This window comes from Silene latifolia, chromosome Y (assembly GCF_048544455.1).
Source record: "Silene latifolia isolate original U9 population chromosome Y, ASM4854445v1, whole genome shotgun sequence".
Lineage (NCBI taxonomy): Eukaryota > Viridiplantae > Streptophyta > Magnoliopsida > Caryophyllales > Caryophyllaceae > Silene > Silene latifolia.
The window spans coordinates 11,700,667-11,720,290 of record NC_133538.1 but is presented as its reverse complement, the minus strand read 5'-3'; positions in this window follow the sequence as shown (position 1 = coordinate 11,720,290).

Below are 19,624 nucleotides of genomic sequence, written 5' to 3'. Positions count from 1 at the left end.
TTCAAGTTAATTACCCTAACCTTTTAGGACTCAAAATTTAGTCTTCACAAAAATTTCGACAATAATTCAACTTGAATTTCTAATATTGTTCATTTGCACTCAAAATATATACTCCCTCCTATTCATTCATTTTGTCCCTCTTTCCTTATCGAAGCTAGTCGGATTTTTGTCCCTCTTTCCTTTTTTGGTAACTTTTGTGTGGTCCAAATTTAATTACATGTGGGGTAGAGTGGAATAGAGTGTTTTGTGTGGTCCAAAATTATTTTCTTAATTCTTGTACAAAATAGAAGGGGGACAAAATAAATGAATAGGAGGGAGTATATAAAAACTCCAAATTAAATTAAAATAATTTCAAATAATTTCAAAATTTGAAATTTAAACTCTTGAACATTCTGGAATAACTCCATGACATTCATAATGTTCAAAACTTAGGTTAAAAATTTCGAAAATCTTCCGAGAAAAACATCGTTGCGGTTTATCGAAATTAACAAATAAAATCATTAAAGCATAAGAAAAAAAATGATTTAATCAACTTTTGACTTTTAGATATGAAAAGTGGGATAAATAAGCAACATTGGACTTTTTCTTAAGTCATGAAATATATTTTAGCATTATAGGCTAATTTAAGTCAGTATTTATTGAATATTTACTCAAAAATTCATAAATCATGCATAAGAAGTTTAATCCGTCTAAAATTTTTACACACACTGAGTAAAAATGCATGTAAAAACATATTAAATTTTCATGACCAGATTCGAAATTTAACTCATATTAACCTAATAACCCTTTTAAATGCAACTTTAACTTATAAAATTCATATTTTATGTAAAATGACTTTATTTTACACGAAATTTAACATGCAACTAGTAGATTATATTTCTGAAATCATATCCAAAAATCACTGAAAAATTCAAAGTTTAACTATTTTTCGTCCAAAATTGACATTTTTCTCATAAAAATCACATTTTAATGCCAATAATATATATAATGAACAATAAAATCCATAAATCATCCCATATGACCTAAAATCCATTTAGGACCAAAAAAGTTTAACATGCAAAAATTATTTCGTGATTTATCTTCATAAATCCTAAATAACAAGTTTTATTTGTTAACTAATTAACTCGGAAAAACAAACCCGATTTTGCATGCAACAACCTTGTGCTCTGATTCCACTTGTTGGGATTCATTAATCTCATTTGTTTACATATTAAAAATGTGAATAATTAATTTAGTCATAAAATTAATTCAAGATCTTATGCATGCAAAACAAATACAAGAGTAAGGAGAAAATCGGTTCCTTAAATTTGATATTTCGGATATATGGGCACTAGTAAGGTCACTACCTTAGCTAGTTCTTGAGCTTTCCTTATATATGAACAAGATTCAAGTGTAGAATCTCTCCCCAAGGATTATACCCAGATAATACCCTTAATAGTTTAAATTAATATGAGACTAGTATTAATAAAAACTACCTAAAAATAGACACTAAATAATTTGTATTTTGCTCTTGAAAATTTCGGTCAAGAGGAGGATTTTATGAGCTCTCTTGTTCTCTCAAAAAATGTAGAGTAAAAGGAACCACTAGTAAAAATATATCATGTATCTTTTTACAACTTATAGAATGAATAAAAAAAATGTAAGAGAAAAAACTCTTCTGTTTCTCTTTGGGAAACCGGGTAGCATGGGAGGAGAGGAGCCAATGCATGAGCTTATTTTCTTCCTAAGAATAATAGGTTTGCATGGCTATGAAATAGGTCATCATTATGTTTCTTTTGAATAAATAAATTAGACAACACAAACCTAATACTCCCTCCATAAAACTGGTTATTACCCATAAAAGGGAGGTCCATTTTATTTTTGTCATTTGTAAATTGTAACATATGTGAGATGTTACTCGACATGTTACATTATAATGTATTTTTAATATATTAAAAATCATCATATAATTAAATATGCCACATACAAAAATAATTAGTAATTCATAATTACTTGTACCAAAATGGGTCATATAATTATAAACTACAACAACTTGTATTTATAATAAATTATTCATTCTATTTTTAATTGTTTCATAAAAAATAAATTAACCTAAGTAATAAAACAATTCGATTACATAGACCGAATCTTATTTAATCAAATTACAATAAGACACGTAATTTTACTCACAAAATAACTCATCAATTTTAAGGAATTTAATTAACCCGTTTCGTCATATGATTAATTAAATAATCAATTAAGAGCATTACCCTATAGGTATGACCTTAGGGGATCAACTGGTCACCACTGTCGTACGACAGTAATGTCAAACTCTAGTAAGCCAATCATTACCGATATGTGTGGACCAGTTGACTAAGAAGTATTACTTTTCCTCATGTATTCTTAATATGAGATTTAAATATGTGATCTTAAAATGATCGACAATGTGATCGCATTATTGTCGGGGACACTCCAACAATAGAGTCATACGGGATGACTAGTCGATCACATAGGCAGACTGTATGGGACACTCTGTCGGGCAGGGACCGCTTATAGAGTTCTAGTAATTCATAAAGCCTGATCGTGGCAAGAGCTACTATAGTATTCTTATGAGTCAATTCTTTTGACTAGAGACTATTCACCCAAGTTGGCAAAAATTTATGATTAGCTTTAATTTATGTTCTACGACTGTCGTAAATGAGGTCAAATGGGTATATTTTGGGTTATGATGAACTGTGGCTGAACAAAGGGAATAGTGCGATAGGAATTGTCCACCCCTTGTCAGGGTTGTTTGAAATCTCAAGGCCACTCGAGGAGTAGTGAATTGGAAATGCGTGGCCACACTCGGAAGGTATCTATGATAGTTAATTCTGGTCAGACAGTTACACTCCAGATCAAGGAAACCACTCAAGATATGTTCAAGTGCAATTACGACCTTCTGCATTGAGTGGGAGATTGTAATAGGATAAGAGAATTGGTGACGCACATTTGTCTCGGACAAGTGGGAGATTGTTGGAATATGTGTCCTCAACAATAGTGCGATCACATGATTTAATATCATAATTAAATCTCATATTAAGAATACGTAAGGGATGATTCATTAATATAGTCAACTAATCAACATTAATCGGTAACGATTGGCTTGCTAGAGTTTGACGTTACTGTCGTAGGACGGTGGTGGTCAGTTGATCCCTTAAGGTCACACCTAAAGGATGATGCCCTTATCAGTAAATTTGATTAATTGCATGATGATACACGTTGATCAATTCCTTAAAATTGAACAATTCATTTGTCAGAGAGAAAATTTATATCTTATTGTAATGGGATTAAATAAGATTTATTTTAGTAATTGAAATGCTTTATTACTAAAATTGTTTATTGTTTGTGAAATGATAGAGATAAGAATGAATGGTTAATTATAATTACAAGATGTTGTAAATTATAATTATATGACCCATTTTATTTATATGATCAAGTATCACTAGTCAATTTGTTGTATATAATTTAATTAATTTATAAAATGATATTTATGTAATAAATATACATTAAATTAATTAATAACATGTAACATATTATATGTGACATATTGTGTGACAATTGACAAAATAAAATCGTAGTCCATTTTATGTAGGATGGACCAAAATATTGGTGTGAAAGGAGTTAGTGGGTTGTTTGTTTATTGGGACTAAATAAACAAAATGATTACCTAGTCTTATAGGTATGCATACCTATCACATGGATTAGAACAATTGTGATGATATATGTGCCTAGGTCCCCTAAAAAGCTCCCCCCAACCCACCGGTTTTCCCATGCAATTTTAGAAGAGAATTTGTTCTCTTATATTTGTTCATTCATTCACATGCATGGATAATTGATTTATGCTTCATTTCTTCTCATCTCTCAAAAGTCTTTTCTAAATAGTCTTAGAAAATCATCAAATTGTTCAAATGAGATTACTAATATTATTAATGTAATATATATGAGTATTAATAATCAATTTTAAGGTAAACTACTAAACAAATATCTAACACATATTATTTGGTAGTGATAAGGGTTAAATCTTGGGTGCAATCAAGAGGAGAGCTCTTAATTTAGAGTTTTGGAGGATCATTCTAATTTTCATCATAGCTCAAGAACAAGTGAAGGTAGGAGACCTTACTTGTACCCATAAATCCAAAAATAATAATGTAAGAGACATGATTTTTTATATAAATCTCTTATTTTGTTATGCATGCACTAGATCTAAAGAACAAATAATTAAGAAGTTAATTAGTTCACTATTAGAGGAGTCTAATAAGAGTTAAATAAACCTAACATTCTTGAGTTTATTGAGTTTGCTAAACAACAAGATGAATATAATTTAGTAGAAAAAAATAAGGTGTCCTTGTACCAAATGGAAAAACTTGAAATATTTAGATCACATTGAGGTAGAAGAACATCTCTATACAAATGGTTTTTGTCCAAACTATTATAATTGGATTTGTCATGGAGAATCATATTCTACAATTACCGAGCAACCTCAAATCAAATAAAATGAGTACTCATATAGAGATATGGTATTTGATGCTTTGGAGTTTACTACTTTTAATTGTAATGACAACCACCAACCTATCATTGAACAAGAACCACACCCACAAGCAAAATCTTTTTTTGAAATTTTAAAGGCTTCAGAAAAACCCTTATATGAAGGGAGAAAAATGTCATTGTTACAAGCCGCCTCTAGGATAGTAACCTTGGAATGTGAGTTTAATATGCCGTTTAATGTTGTTGATGGTATTGCGTCTTTGCTTGAGGATGCTATCCCTGATAATAACGTCATGACCCGTAGTTTCTATAATACCAAAAAAGTTGTTAAAGGCCTTGAGCTTCTGCATCAAAATATTGATGCATGTCCCGAAGGATGTATGCTCTTTTGGAAAGATGATGCTTTGCTTGACAAGTGCAAGAAATGTCAAAGAGGTAGATATGAGACAAGTGAGAGAGATATTGTTTTGAAGGGAATAAAAAAGGCAAGAAGGGTAATAAGAGGGGTCAAAAGAGTAAGAAAACAATATCACTAAACCCATTTATTTATTTTTCTCTTGATCCTAGACTTCAAAGAATGTATGCAACAAAAAACATTGCCGAAAAAATGAGATGGCATAAAGAAAATCCTCGTACACTGGAAAAGATGTGTCATCCGAGTGATGGAGGGGAACGGAAGCGGTTTGATAAGATTTATCCGATTTTGCCGAGAAACCTTGCAATGTGCGACTTGGCTTGTGTACCGATGGATTTGCCCCCTTTCAGCCAATTTGGTAAACCTTACTCGTGTTGGCCCATAATTATCACGCCATACAACTTACCACCTTGGTTATGTTTGAAAAGACAATTTATCTTCTTGTCGCTAATTGTTCCCGGTCCTAAGAACCTAAAAACCCATTTGGATGTTTATTTACAACCGTTGATAGAAGAGTTGAAACATTTGTGGGAAGTTGTTGTAGAAACATATGATGTGTCCTTAAAGCAAAATTTTCAACTAAGAGCTTCACTTTTATGGACCATAAATGATTTCCCCGCCTACGGTATGCTATCTAGATGGTCTACCGCGGGACAAAAAGCATTCCCTTGTATGCGGACAAGAGCAAAGCATTTTGGTTTCTTAATTCCAAAAAAATAAATTGGTTTGATTGTCATAGAACTTCTTATCGGATAGACATATACATAGAAGGAACAAGAAAGCTTTTATTTAAGGTAAGGAGGTGCTAGATGATGCTCCGGATCGGCTTCTAGGGGATGAGCTATGGGAGTTGATACGTGATTTGCCATCTACTGTTGATAGTACAGAAAAAGAGTTTAAAGAGTTGAAGAAGAAGAAGAGCCGTTGGTTTAAAAGAAGCATTTTTTGGGACCTTCCGTATTGGAATATATTGTTAATTAGGCACAATTTGGATTGTCATGCACATAGAGAAGAACTTCTTTGAGCAACTCATTCATACGATTATGGATGTAGAAGGAAAGTCTAAGGATACTACTGCTTCAAGAAAAAGAGTTAAAGATTTTCTGTGATCGTCTCAAACTTAACATTCGTAAGGACGGGTCTAACTAAAAGCTATTTTTGCTCTTGACAAAGCTCAAAGGAAGGCATTGTGTCAGTGGTTTAGAAAGTTGAAGTTTCCTGATCGATATGCATCCGATTTCAAACGCTGTGTTGATCTTAAGAAACTGAAGTTGCAAGGGTTGAAAAGCCACAATTGTCATGTTTTCATGTAGCGCTTATTACCCGTTGCATTGAAACATCTCCTCTCAGCTATCGTGTGGAATGTAGTAACAGAGATTAGTCAATTTTTCCAAGATTTATGTTCGTTCACAATATCGGTTGATGACATGATTCGTCTTGAAAACAAAGTTCCAGAAATTTTATGTAAACTTGAGATGATCTTTCCTCATTCATTCTTTAATTCCATGGAGCATCTACCGGTCCATTTGCCTTATGAAGCAAAATTTGGTGGACCCGTCCAATATAGGTGGATGTATCCATTTGAAAGGTACGTAAGAATTAACTAGTAATTGCAATTATAATTATTATTGATTTATATAATTTAGCCTATTAAAAAATAACATCATCCCTTAAATGTATAGGTTTCTTAATCATCTGAAGAAAAAAATGGTAATAAAGCTCGGGTGGAAGGTTCTGTATGCAATGCCTATTTAACGGAAGAGATTGCAAATTGTTGCACTCTTTACTTCGAAAAACATATAGAAATCAAAGCAAGAAACTTAAATATTGATAAAGCCGATGAAGTAGAAAGAAGTTTACCGGTGCTTTTCCAAACTCGTGATGATGAAGGGTGTTCATCAAGTAGGGAAACAAGATATTTGGATGACAAAGAATATAATCTTGCTCACCTTTACGTTCATTCTAATTGTGAGATCTTGGAGCCATATAAAACACAATTTGTGACTGATTTCATTAAAGAACATCCTAATGTGAGCAAGAATGATGTTTGCAACAAACATGCGGATCAATTTCCACCATGGTTTCGGAACCATGTGATTGAGTGCAATATACAAGATGATTTGCTAAGAAGTTTAGCCTTTGGTCCTTCACGAAAGGTTAAAACATGGAATCGATATTCAGTTAATGGTGCATACATTCAATTATGGGAAGAGGAAGGTTAGATGTAATTATGGTGTTACAATTTCTATCCTTGATGACAATGAATATTATGGCATATTAGAGGATGTACTTGAGTTATGCTATAATGGGCGTGACCGTGCTTATAAAACCTTCTTATTCAAGTGTTAATGGAAAGCTAATTTCGTAGCCGGAATGAGAGTCCATGATCGTTACAAACTCATAGAAGTTAATCATACTCGAACATACTCGACGTATGATCCATTTATACTTGCACTTCAAGCTCATCAAGTGTATTTCGCTTCTTATTCAAGCACGAGTAAAAATAAACATCAAAAGGATTGGTGGGCGGTCTTTAAGACAAAGGCAAGATCAAAATTTGATATAGCATTTTTTCAAGAAGAAATTGTATCAAAATCAGTTTTATCTCCGGTTGATGAAATTATTTACGTGAATGAGAAAGAAGCGAGAAGGGAAGAGTTGGAAGAAGAGGATGAAGATAATGAGGGGGGGGGGGGGGGGATGAGGATGATCATATGGAGTTGAAGAAGGAGGAGGAAAATGAGGAGGAGGAGGAGGAGGAAGAGGAGGAGGAAGAGGAGGAGGAAAAGGATGATGAGGATGTCGATGACGAACGATAATTTGGTATTCGTTTTTACATATTTTTGCTATAAAGTTGTTATTGTTTTTTTTAAATTAATTTGTTTATGTTGTTGTGTTATTATAATATTTTTTTATGTTATTGTGTTTAATTATTGTGTTTTATTTTAATAATAATTTCTAACAATTTTATTTGTTCAATTATAGTTATATAATGGCACGCGGTGGTGGACAGCGAGGCGGCTCTAGTGGGGGTCGTACTATGCAGGAGGAGGAGGAGACGGAGGTTGAGCAGTCCATGGAGGAGGAGGAGAAAGAGGCGACTCAGGGGATCCCTATCACGTATCCCGAGGATCACAAGATCATAATTGACATAAGGGGCCTTTGGTAAGATCTTCTCTTTATTTATTTTTATTAATAGTGGACTTTTTTTTAAGTATAAACATATTTTAATCTAAATTCGTATTTAACATTACTTATTTCAGGTTTAATTCCAAAGAAGTTGTTCGGGGAGTTACCGCTAGTACTGAGCAAAAGATGACCAAGGGTGTTACTTGTTGGCCAGATGCGAGTGAAGAAAACAAGGAGGGATGATTCAATAACTTCCAGGTATGTTTTTTATTACATTTAATGTAAATGTATTCTAATTTCTTCTTAGCTTATTAGTGATTTGTATTTTCTAACGAAAATTTTATTTTGTGTAGCAAAAATTTCATTGGCCTAAGGAGCAAGAGCGTGCAGTTTGGGAGAGGTACAATTTCATCGGCAAAAAGCGGTTAAGACATAACATGTATAAGATTGCTAGAAGGAAGAAAGCGCCTCAGTTTATGCAAGGTATTTAGTTACTTTTCATGGTTGAATTTAATTAGTTCAAATTATCGTCAAATTTATCTATTTAATTAGTCACTAATATTTTAAAGTTTTTTTGATTATAGGAAATGCATATCAAGAATTGATGGACCAAAGAAATACCAAAGAATTTAAGGAGAAGTCGGCTCAAGCACAAATCAATAAAAGGTGAGGAAAGAAAGATGGTCAAGTTGAGGCTACTCATTATGGAGGTTCTCAATCGTTCTACGACCGCGCAATGTCAAGTGTACGTGGTATATTTAATTATGTATATAAGTTAGATTTTATTTGAGACTAGGACTTAAAGTATAAATTAGTCTTTATAGTTTATCTTGTGCTTTTTCTTTTCCGGAAGGCGGCCAAGAATAAGGGTAAGATGTCTAGGGTTCTGGAGCTAAGGGCAAAAGGGTTTTCACGACGAAGAAGGACAGAGATTTATATGTAAGTATCAAACAATTCTGTAGTGTTTTGATTACATATTCATATTGTTATATAACTTTAACCTCTAATCATTAACATTTTCATTTTTTAGAATCAATTTAATGTCCGAAAAGCGAGGAACCTGGACGTGCCCGATAATGAGCTTTGGTTTGTCTTAGTGGAGGGCTTCAATAAGAGGGAGGTGTACGGAACCGGAACGGCAAGAGAACTTTACTACGACCAACGTAATGAAAGAACGCCAACCTTACAAAAGCAAACATATGTGCCGGGTATCGTTGCTCAACTTCAAACTACACTTGAGGTTGAAAGAGAAGAAAGGAAGGCCGAAAAGGAAGCAAGAGAAGCAAGGGAGGCCGCAAGGGATGAAGAATTATAGAAAATAAAGGAGCAAATGGAGTTGATGACCATTTATTTCTCGTCTTGCTACCCCAGATGGCATCCACATAACCAAGAACCTAAAGATCCTTCCGGAGCAGGAGGTAGTGGAGCGGGAGCTACGATGCCTTGTAGTTGAGTTGTTGTGACACCCCCATACTCCAAGTGCCTTACCAGGACCACTCAGGTATAGGAACGTCACCATCTCGGTTACCAGAGGCAATGATAATCATCAGACAATAAAGAAACATACTTAAATAGTAAATAATGTTTAACGTGATTACATGCCAAAAACAAAAACTGATAAAGAGATACAAGTTCTCCAAAACTGTCTACTATCAAAAGACTATAAAACTATCAGACACAGCGGAAGACTTCTAAACTGCATCGTGGTGACTCCTCCCAGTTATCCCATACGCATCAGCTCATACCTGATCAATAACTGCTCACCACCTCCGAATGGATCACCATAGTTTTTAAAACATTTAAACGACGTCAGTACTAATTACACACAACAAAGCCACAACGAAACAAATGCCAAACAGCTCAATCAGCACACAAACCCAGTCTCCATCTCCAATCACCTCATAACTGACTACACACTAAAGTGTGTAGCCTTGCCAGAGTATCCATCGCAAAAAATACTCCTCGCCGCCAGTGGGGGACCGCAGCCGTTCCTACCTAAGCCCCGCTCATCTCCATTGAGCGATAAACCCATGTTCATTAATGTGCACATCCCTTATGTGGCGGGTTCCACAGAAGGCGAATCAAGGGCATGAAGCCACTCCCGCAAGTGACTCCACTCAGCCAGGGACGCACCCCGAAGATCACAGACAGATACAACAACAATCATAGATATTAATCAACAATATAACCAACAATATAACCAACAACCGTCACAACCAACAATATACTTTAACAACAATCACAATGAAACCACCAAACACATCATGTAATTAATACTGAGTAGGGAAACCCTACCTGGAAAGCAAACACAGAACCAGACGATCTAGCAGCTGTCTCAAAATCTCTCCTCCACGAATCCTCCTCCTATACATACATTCATACAATTACTACCTTAACCACACAAAACATAAAAACCCCCGAATCCCCAAATTAGGGTTTAACCAACATTAACCAATTGCTATAAAAATGATATGTAGAACTTACCCTTGACGCAAGGATCACAACGGTATAAAGAACAAAGGAATCCGACACCTCTAGCTCCGGGATTTGCCAATAATGCAAATGAAACGAACAACGTAACTTGCAATCTCTCCTTTTTGTGTTTTTAGGTTTGTAAAAGTGTTTAGGAAAAAGATGACGGGGTATTATATATTAATCCGCATTATTAACAAACCCGTCGCAAATCACCCGATAACCAACTTACTCGATCGAGTAAGACACGTACTCGATCGAGTGCCACTAACTCGATCGAGTGCCAAGGCTACTCGATCGAGTACCCTACAGGCAGACTATTGATTCATATACCAAACATACTTTCTCGACAGAGTAAGCCCCACTTGATAGAGTACCCAAAGAGTTACTACAGTCTTCCCTCCTTAAAAAGAACTTCGTCCCCGATGTTCAAACCACAAAAAAACAAAAACACACTGACACCCTCCCGACACAACAACAAAAACAAAACTCAACATAAAACTCCAAAACATACATACCAAACAAAACTCAACCCGACTCCAAACATACACTAACTACATCAAAATACAACAACGCAACTAAGAACTTAAAACAAAACTCCAACCTACAAAACATGAACTCGTAACACCAACTCCACCAACTATGCCTACCTCCACAACACGGCTCACGATATCGTATCAACTACATAATAGTCTCTCTCGACACCAACTCGAAACACCACCAACTACTATCCACAAACGCTGCTAGCTCTGTAGCATATTATCCACTAGAAAATCCAATAATAAGACACTCATAAACATCAATCGGAATGTTACATTCTACCACCCTTAAAAGGAACTTCGTCCTCGAAGTTTACTCCCACTCAACATCATCATCCAACTGTCAACACTATCAAACTCATAAACATCCTCGCCCAACTATCAACACTATCTTACTCATAAACATCCTCATCCAACTGTCAACACTATCGAAGAATTCTCACACTCCTGGACATCACACTACTACAAGCACGACCATGACCTTTAACAAAATCAACCACAACACAAATCAATCTTTTATTCTACATCAAGACCCAAACTTCCAAATCTACTACAACATTTACAACCATTAAACTTTCTTTGTCGCATCCTACTCCTCTTAAGATAAATGTTACGTCCTCGTAACTCTCTAATACTAAATTATTTATCATACTTCCCAAAATCCTCATCACCATCGCATGTGAAAGGTAACCGCCTATAATCTAAACACTCACCATTACTATATCCTTGGCTCTCTTACTTAAACAGCTCTCGTACCTCAATTCATTAGACACACCACCTAACCTATGCAACAAAATCCTTAGCTTAACCAAAATTTCAATTCTTCCACATTACCGCAACACGACAAACCTCTCTATATAAACTATATAAAACTTTTATGGCCAAAAGCCTAACTCACGATCCACACTTGTTACCTACACTCACACTAGATCCTCAAGTTCTTTTCTTTCATTACCGCAAAACCCATACATAACTTAACATGACACTAATTCCTAATACCCTACACTCATTGTCCCAAAATCTGATTATGACCCACCTGCATCGTCCAGATCAGTACAACACATGTTCCACCAATCACTTACCATGACTATGTCTAATGCCTCATCTTAAAACAAGATCAAAATCACTATACCATGAAAACAACAGAAACATTCATAACTCTCTTCCATACCATACTCTACCCTTACTCCCAAACTGAAACTGGTAAGAAACATCAATAAACAAAACAACCGTCTATCTGTACAAACCGAAACTCACAGAAGAGCGTGAAAACAACACAACAATCTATGTATAACTGGTATGTACTTTTGAGAACTCGTATCATAATCATCCCGCCTACTCCACCACAACCGGGGACGGCATCACAACACCGTCACCAACAGCCGTACCGCAGCGTGAAAATACCCGCATCACAACACGAAGTACCGTGCCCGGATCACCACCCGAGGCACCACAACCACACCGATAGACATCACAACTTACACAATCCCATAAACACTGTCGTAGCATAATTTCTCGGACAAGAAAAACTTACTCAAATCCACTTTACTAAATCACAACGCAACATATTATATGAATTAAACAGGTAATAACCTCATGAATATCATCCCCATACCATATCACGGAATAACATATATCATGAATACATACAAGTATAACGAGTCATGCCAGATCACTCAAATTATTACCTTTTTAATCATCATTCCACTAGGTTACCGTATCCAACATATATTACAGAACATTCAGATAATAGCTTTATAACTACCACACCATACCACTTCCCGTGAGGTCAGAACCTCACACAAACATTTATATACATATTAGACCCGTAATGACATCCAACCAGTCAATCCTGATCATGTAAGTTACCACCTGATAAGGGTTACCTCTCGCCCGAGCTTAATTCGTATGCCCTCATAACACATTCTCCCATTCGCACAATAATCATTTCCTGCCAAACGTAACCATAACATTAATACTTAACTACTAGCAACCGCCTCCTATAACCATATCTTATGCTCCCTCACAACCATACACATCAATCAGGTCTCTACAAAATCAACCTCTTTAGAATGGCCATCTTTCCTATTTATCATCACCCTTAACCACTAGTGACAATACCTCAATACTACCATCGTTCGGACATCAAGCCTCTAACACTCATCTCTAAACATCACGGTTTCTTTCCTATATTTGGTTAACATCCCAAATAACGAACATCAAACCCATCAACCAAATTACCTCAACATTATTTCCAAATCCATCCTTAATTGTATCGTCACCCAACTCACCACCAAGATCTCATATCGTGCAAATTATTTACCCCGCTTTTTACTTTCCTTAATTCCTCGAAACTCATGATTTACATGTCATCCTGGAACTCCTATATAACTGTTAACTCAAATCCTCATGATAGTATCATACATCTCGACGATTCTTTACTTTTATATCACATAACTTCGGTGAACATTTTCCTAGTTTTACTCCCCTCATTCTTTTCTTTTTATACTCGACAAAATCAATTAACTATTCAACTCCTTATTACTTCTACCTAACTCTTTAGTGCTCCGGTTACCTTCTCATTGCTCCAAAACTCACATATCATTAGTTCATATCAGTATCATCTCACTCTTTCTTACTATGGATTTTCTCTTATCATGCTATCACTCACACTTATCACTAATCAGTCCAAACCATCCCAGGCTATCACTCACACTAATCACCAATCACCCTTTTTTTCTCTTCTAGAATCCCAAAACTCATTTTATATCGTTACTTGCCCAAGGAAATCACACATTAGTTTTACCTCTTGATAATACAAATTCCCAAACTCACTCACTATCTGCAAATCCACGTCGCGACATGTCTCCATTAAGTTCACTATATACCATTGTTCACAATCCCTCTAAAACGACCTTTTATTATATATATTCTTAACCAACACAATTCCTAACCATCTCCCTCCATAATCCCTTACGAATCTCAAGTTACCACCATTCGCATCCCTCTTTTCAATCTTTTCATTCTCACGTTCCATAAACTAACATCATCCCTTGCCCACATTCACTTACTTTTACATTACTCAACACATAATCATATCACTCATCTCATCTCACAAAACATGCTTCATGCCTCAATAAACCTTACCAATTTTCCTTTTCTTTTTCCACTATATACTACAATCACATATAACTCATGTCCTCCCACCGAACTCGTACTCACCACAGGTGCCACTCCTTACGTCATAAGATTGGGTAACTTACGCATTAGGACCAACATATACGTGAAATAACGCATAAAGAAGCAAAAGAACACCTTTGAATTAAACATAATAGGCAAGGAAGTCAAAATATAAGCATATGACCCAGAGCAGGGGTCACTAGATCGAGTACAAGCCACTCGATCGAGTGAGTGACTTACTCGATCGAGTAGGTGAAGGTCAGAAGCACGTAAAACAAATTACCAGGACTACTCGATCGAGTAAGGGTTACTCGATCGAGTAACAAGAGGTGCACTCGATCGAGTGAGGGCCACTCGATCGAGTACCCTACGCATTTCTCAACACTGCCCAATTTTTGTAAAACAATCATAACTCACTCGTTTCTTGGTCGTTTTGGGCGTGTGACCTATCGTTAGAATCGTAAAAGAACATGCTATCACCTCTAATTAGAATCACATCAAAATCATTTATGTATCTCAAGTTATAACAGTTTAAAGACAACTTTGCTGTAATCAGACGACATAACTATTCGAATTATACTTCCAAACAACTTAAACAACAACAAGGTAAACAAAAACAACTCAATACTCATAAAACCAGTATCCTTAACCACATGTTACTATTTACAAAATCCAAACAACAACTTCCATCATGCACATATATTATTCAACTTACCACTCATGTAATGCCCGCATGCTTTTATTCTATAACCTTACATAAAAACAATGACAATATATATAACATAAAATTCCCATTCATGTGTTACTAACATATCAACATTATAAAAATCCACTTCAGTCATATAAACATGCTTAAATTATGAAACATATTTTTAAGCAACATTATCCATCATCCATCATACACTTTATCTAACGCATGCATATAGTATATAGCTTTATTATATAACTTTACGGAACAAAATCATGTATAACCATATCACATCGCCTAATCTCATGTTACTAAGATTACCACATTATAAATAATTCATCCTGCAATACATTATTCATCACATATTATCATATATGAACTACTTCCTTTTTCCACCACATCATTCATCATTCTCATATACTTTTCCAACAATTCCAACCAACATCGTAAACCAACTATCATGCAACATGCCTACTCACAACACTTTATCATTCACCACATTCCCCATTCCACCACAATCATACATACATCCAACGATTCATACCACACATTACTATATAGATACACAATTCACAAGAAAAACACAAAGCGATCCCGACTCATATCCCATGGTGACCGGTTCAAAATTGTAGGGCGAGTTCGCGACTTTAGGACGTCTCCCAAATCTTTGCATTAGCTCCTACAACTTGTACCTCGGGTTCATTTTAATTTAACTCCCTAGGTTCATTAAGTTCATTGGTTATAGGTTTCAGGATCGTCGCTCTCATACCACTTCGCAACACCCCCATACTCCAAGTGCCTTACCAGGACCACTCAGGTATAGGAACGTCACCATCTCGGTTACCCGAGGCAATGATAAGCATCAGACAATAAAGAAATATACTTAAATAGTAAATAATGTTTAACATTATTACATGCCAAAAACCAAAACTGATAAAGAGATACAAGTTCTCCAAAACTGTCTACTATCAAAAGACTATAAAACTATCAGACACAGCGGAAGACTTCTAAACTGCATCGTGGTGACTCCTCCCAGTTATCCCATACGCATCAGCTCATACCTACTCAATAACTTCTTACCACCCCCGAATGGATCACCACAGTTTTTAAAACATTTAAACGGGGTCAGTACTAATTACACACAACAAAGCCACAACGAAACAAATGCCAAACAGCTCAATCAACACACAAACCCAGTCTCCATCTCCAATCACCTCATAACTGACTACACACTAAAGTGTGTAGCCCTGCCAGAGTACCCATCACAACAGATACTCCTCGCCGCCAGTGGGGGACCGCAGCCGTTCCCACCTAAGCCCCGCTCATCTCCATTGAGCGATAAACCCATGTTCATTAATGTGTACATCCCTTCTGTGTCGGGTTCCACAGAAGGCGAATCAAGGACGTGAAGCCACTCCCGCAAGTGACTCCACTCAGCCAGGGACGCACCCCGAAGATCACAGACAGATACAACAACAATCACCGATATTAATCAACAATATAACCAACAATATAACCAACAACCGTCACAACCAACAATATACTTTAACAACAATCACAATGAAACCACCAAACACATCATGTAATTAATACTGAGTAGGGAAACCCTACCTGGAAAGCAAACACAGAACCAGACGATCTAGCAGCTGTCTCAAAATCTCTCCTCTACGAATCCTACTCCTATACATACATTCATATAATTACTACCTTAACCACACAAAATATAAAAGCCCTCAAATCCCCAAATTAGGGTTTAACCAACATTAACCAATTGCTATAAAAATGATATGTAGAACTTACCCTTGACGCAAGGATCACAACGGTATAAAGCACAAAGGAAACCGACACCTCTAGCTCCGGGATTTGCCAATAATGCAAATGAAACGAACAACGTAACTTGCAATCTCTCCTTTTTATGTTTTTAGGTTTGTAAAAGTGTTTAGGAAAAAGATGACGGAGTATTATATATTAATCCGCATTATTAACAAACCCGTCGCAAATCACCCGATAACCAACTTACTCGATCGAGTAAGACACGTACTCGATCGAGTGCCACTAACTCGATCGAGTGCCAAGGCTACTCGATCGAGTACCCTACAGGCAGACTACTGATTCGTATACCAAACATACTTACTCGACAGAGTAAGCCCCACTCGATAGAGTACCCAAAGACACATAAAACCATAGTATTACAGTTGTAGTTGAGTTGAGTTGAGTTGTAAGTCGGTTTGTTGGATTTAGAACCAAACATTGTTAGTTAGTAACTTGTAATAACTTGGATTCGGATTTGAGGCATCATTGGATAAAAATATGACGTTGTTGGACATCTTGTCTCTGTTTGTGTGTGTGTTGTCCTTGTTGCTGGGTTATACGATTTAAAAGCAGGTTTTCATTATAAGAATTTGGCTCGAGCTAAATGGTCATTTTCATACAAAATCATTCTGAAATTGGCGTCTGAAAATGATATATTGGCGACTGATTTCCGTCGTAAACAGTCTGATTCAATTTTTCTATTGGCGACGAAATAGCGACTTAAGGGAATCCGTCGCCATTTTGGCGACTGAAAATCCAAATTTAGCGACCAAAAAATGTCGCAAACCGTCTGTTTCCATTTTTTAATTGGCGACAAAGTGACGACCGCTGTAATATCCGTCGCTAAAATAGCGACCGAAATCAGTCGCTACTAATTTTTATTCCGTCGCTAATTTGGCAACTGCGTTGTGCTTTCGTCGCCAATTTGGGTACCATTATTCGTCGCATTTCCGTCGCTAATTTGCGACCAAGTGTGCCGTCGCCAATTTGGCGACTGAAATCGGTCGCCCGAGTCAATTTAGGCGACTACGTGTTGCGACGGCTGTTGAGCGACTGCTTTCGGTGGCCAATTTAGTTTTAACGACGGAATTCGGTCGCCTATTTTAGTCACCCGAGAACTGAATTCTTGTAGTGAATTTCAAGTCAGACTGATATTTAGACAATGCAACTTTTGCAGCCCTAACTCTAGTAGAAATATCCCTGTAGCCACACTATGAAGAACTTTAAGATTATTCTTCAGTCATTTAAGCTTAGAAAACAGCTGACTCATTTTATCACCATAAGCATGACCAGCTCAGCTACTTATCACACAGGGTTTGTAATGAGGAGATAAAATCCAACAATTGAGAAACCTGAATGGTCTGTTAATCTTCTGACTGCCAGCATTAATTCTCAGTATAGCAGGGGAATGGTCTGAAATTCCTGCACACTGAAAGCTAGCAGAGGAAGAGACCTTTTTAAGCCCGTCAATATTAACCAAAAATGCGATCCAACTTTGCTCATCTAAGGGCATTGGCTTGGTTGTTAGTCCAATTATAGTAACAACCAGTAGCCATATGGTCCCTCAGCTTACAAACATCCAAACAATCACCAAAAGCTTCCATTACAGAAAGAGGATAAGTTGCCCCCACCCACCCGTTTAGAAGAAGAAAGCACAACATTAAAATCACCAAGGCAGGCCCAATGAGAAGTGGCATAAGCTGCAATTCCTTTAAAAACCTCCTAAAGGTCAAGCCTAGCAGTAGCATTAATAAAAGCATAGATGAAGGTGCACAATACTGTACACTGTGAAGCCAGATGACTAACCTCACAATGGATATACTGGGCCCCTGAATCCAATACAGCCAAGGAAACAATAGCAGGATTCCAAGAGACCCATATACGTCCATTATAATGAGCATCATAATTATTAACTATAGAAAATCTATTAAAAGAACAGTTGAAAATAAAATCAGCTTCATGCGCCTTAACATGAGTTTTCAAAATGTTAGTGATGTATGGTTGTTGAACACGTTGCCCTTCATGTTAAGGTGCATCAGGCTGATTTTATTTTCAACCGTTCTTTTAATAGATTTTCTATAGTGAATAATTATGATGCTCATTATAATGGACGTATATGGGTCTTGTGGAATCCTGCTGTTGTTTCCTTGGCTGTATTGGATTCAGGGGCCCAGTATATCCATTGTGAGGTTACTCATCTGGCTTCACATTGTACAGTATTGTGCACCTTCATCTATGCTTTTAATAAGGTAACTGCTAGGCCTGACCTTTGGGAGGTTTTGAAGGGAATTGCAGCTTCTACCACTTCTCGTTGGGCCTGCCTTGGTGATTTTAATGTTGTGCTTTCTTCTTCTAAGCAGGTGGGTGGGGCAACTTATCCTGTAACACCCGCGAATTTTCCATTTTAGCATTTATAATCTAATTAACCATTCTATTACTTTATTTATATTTTTAAATTTCTTAATTTAATTAATTTTATTTTAAGCATAACTTTTATAAAAATTATATTTTTAAGACTTGGATTATATAAAAATATATATAGTTAGTCGGATAGTAATAATAGTGATAATAATAATAATAAATTCCGTTTTAAGTTATAGTAGACTTGAGACGTATTTCGGTCTAGTATAAGACCGTCACATTTCACTTTTGAACCTAGGTTAATTGTGGACCAACCAAAAATCGACAACACATTCACCTACCTCTCTTACACTCTATACTTAAATTAATTCTTTTTTTTATTCACTCACTCTCACACAATATTCAACCGTCACTCACTTACCCCCTACCCCCTTCCCTTTCCATTTTCGAAATAATACACAATAAACAACACAACCATAAACACACCTTGAACACCCATCTTCAACCTTAGATTTCTCCCTCGTT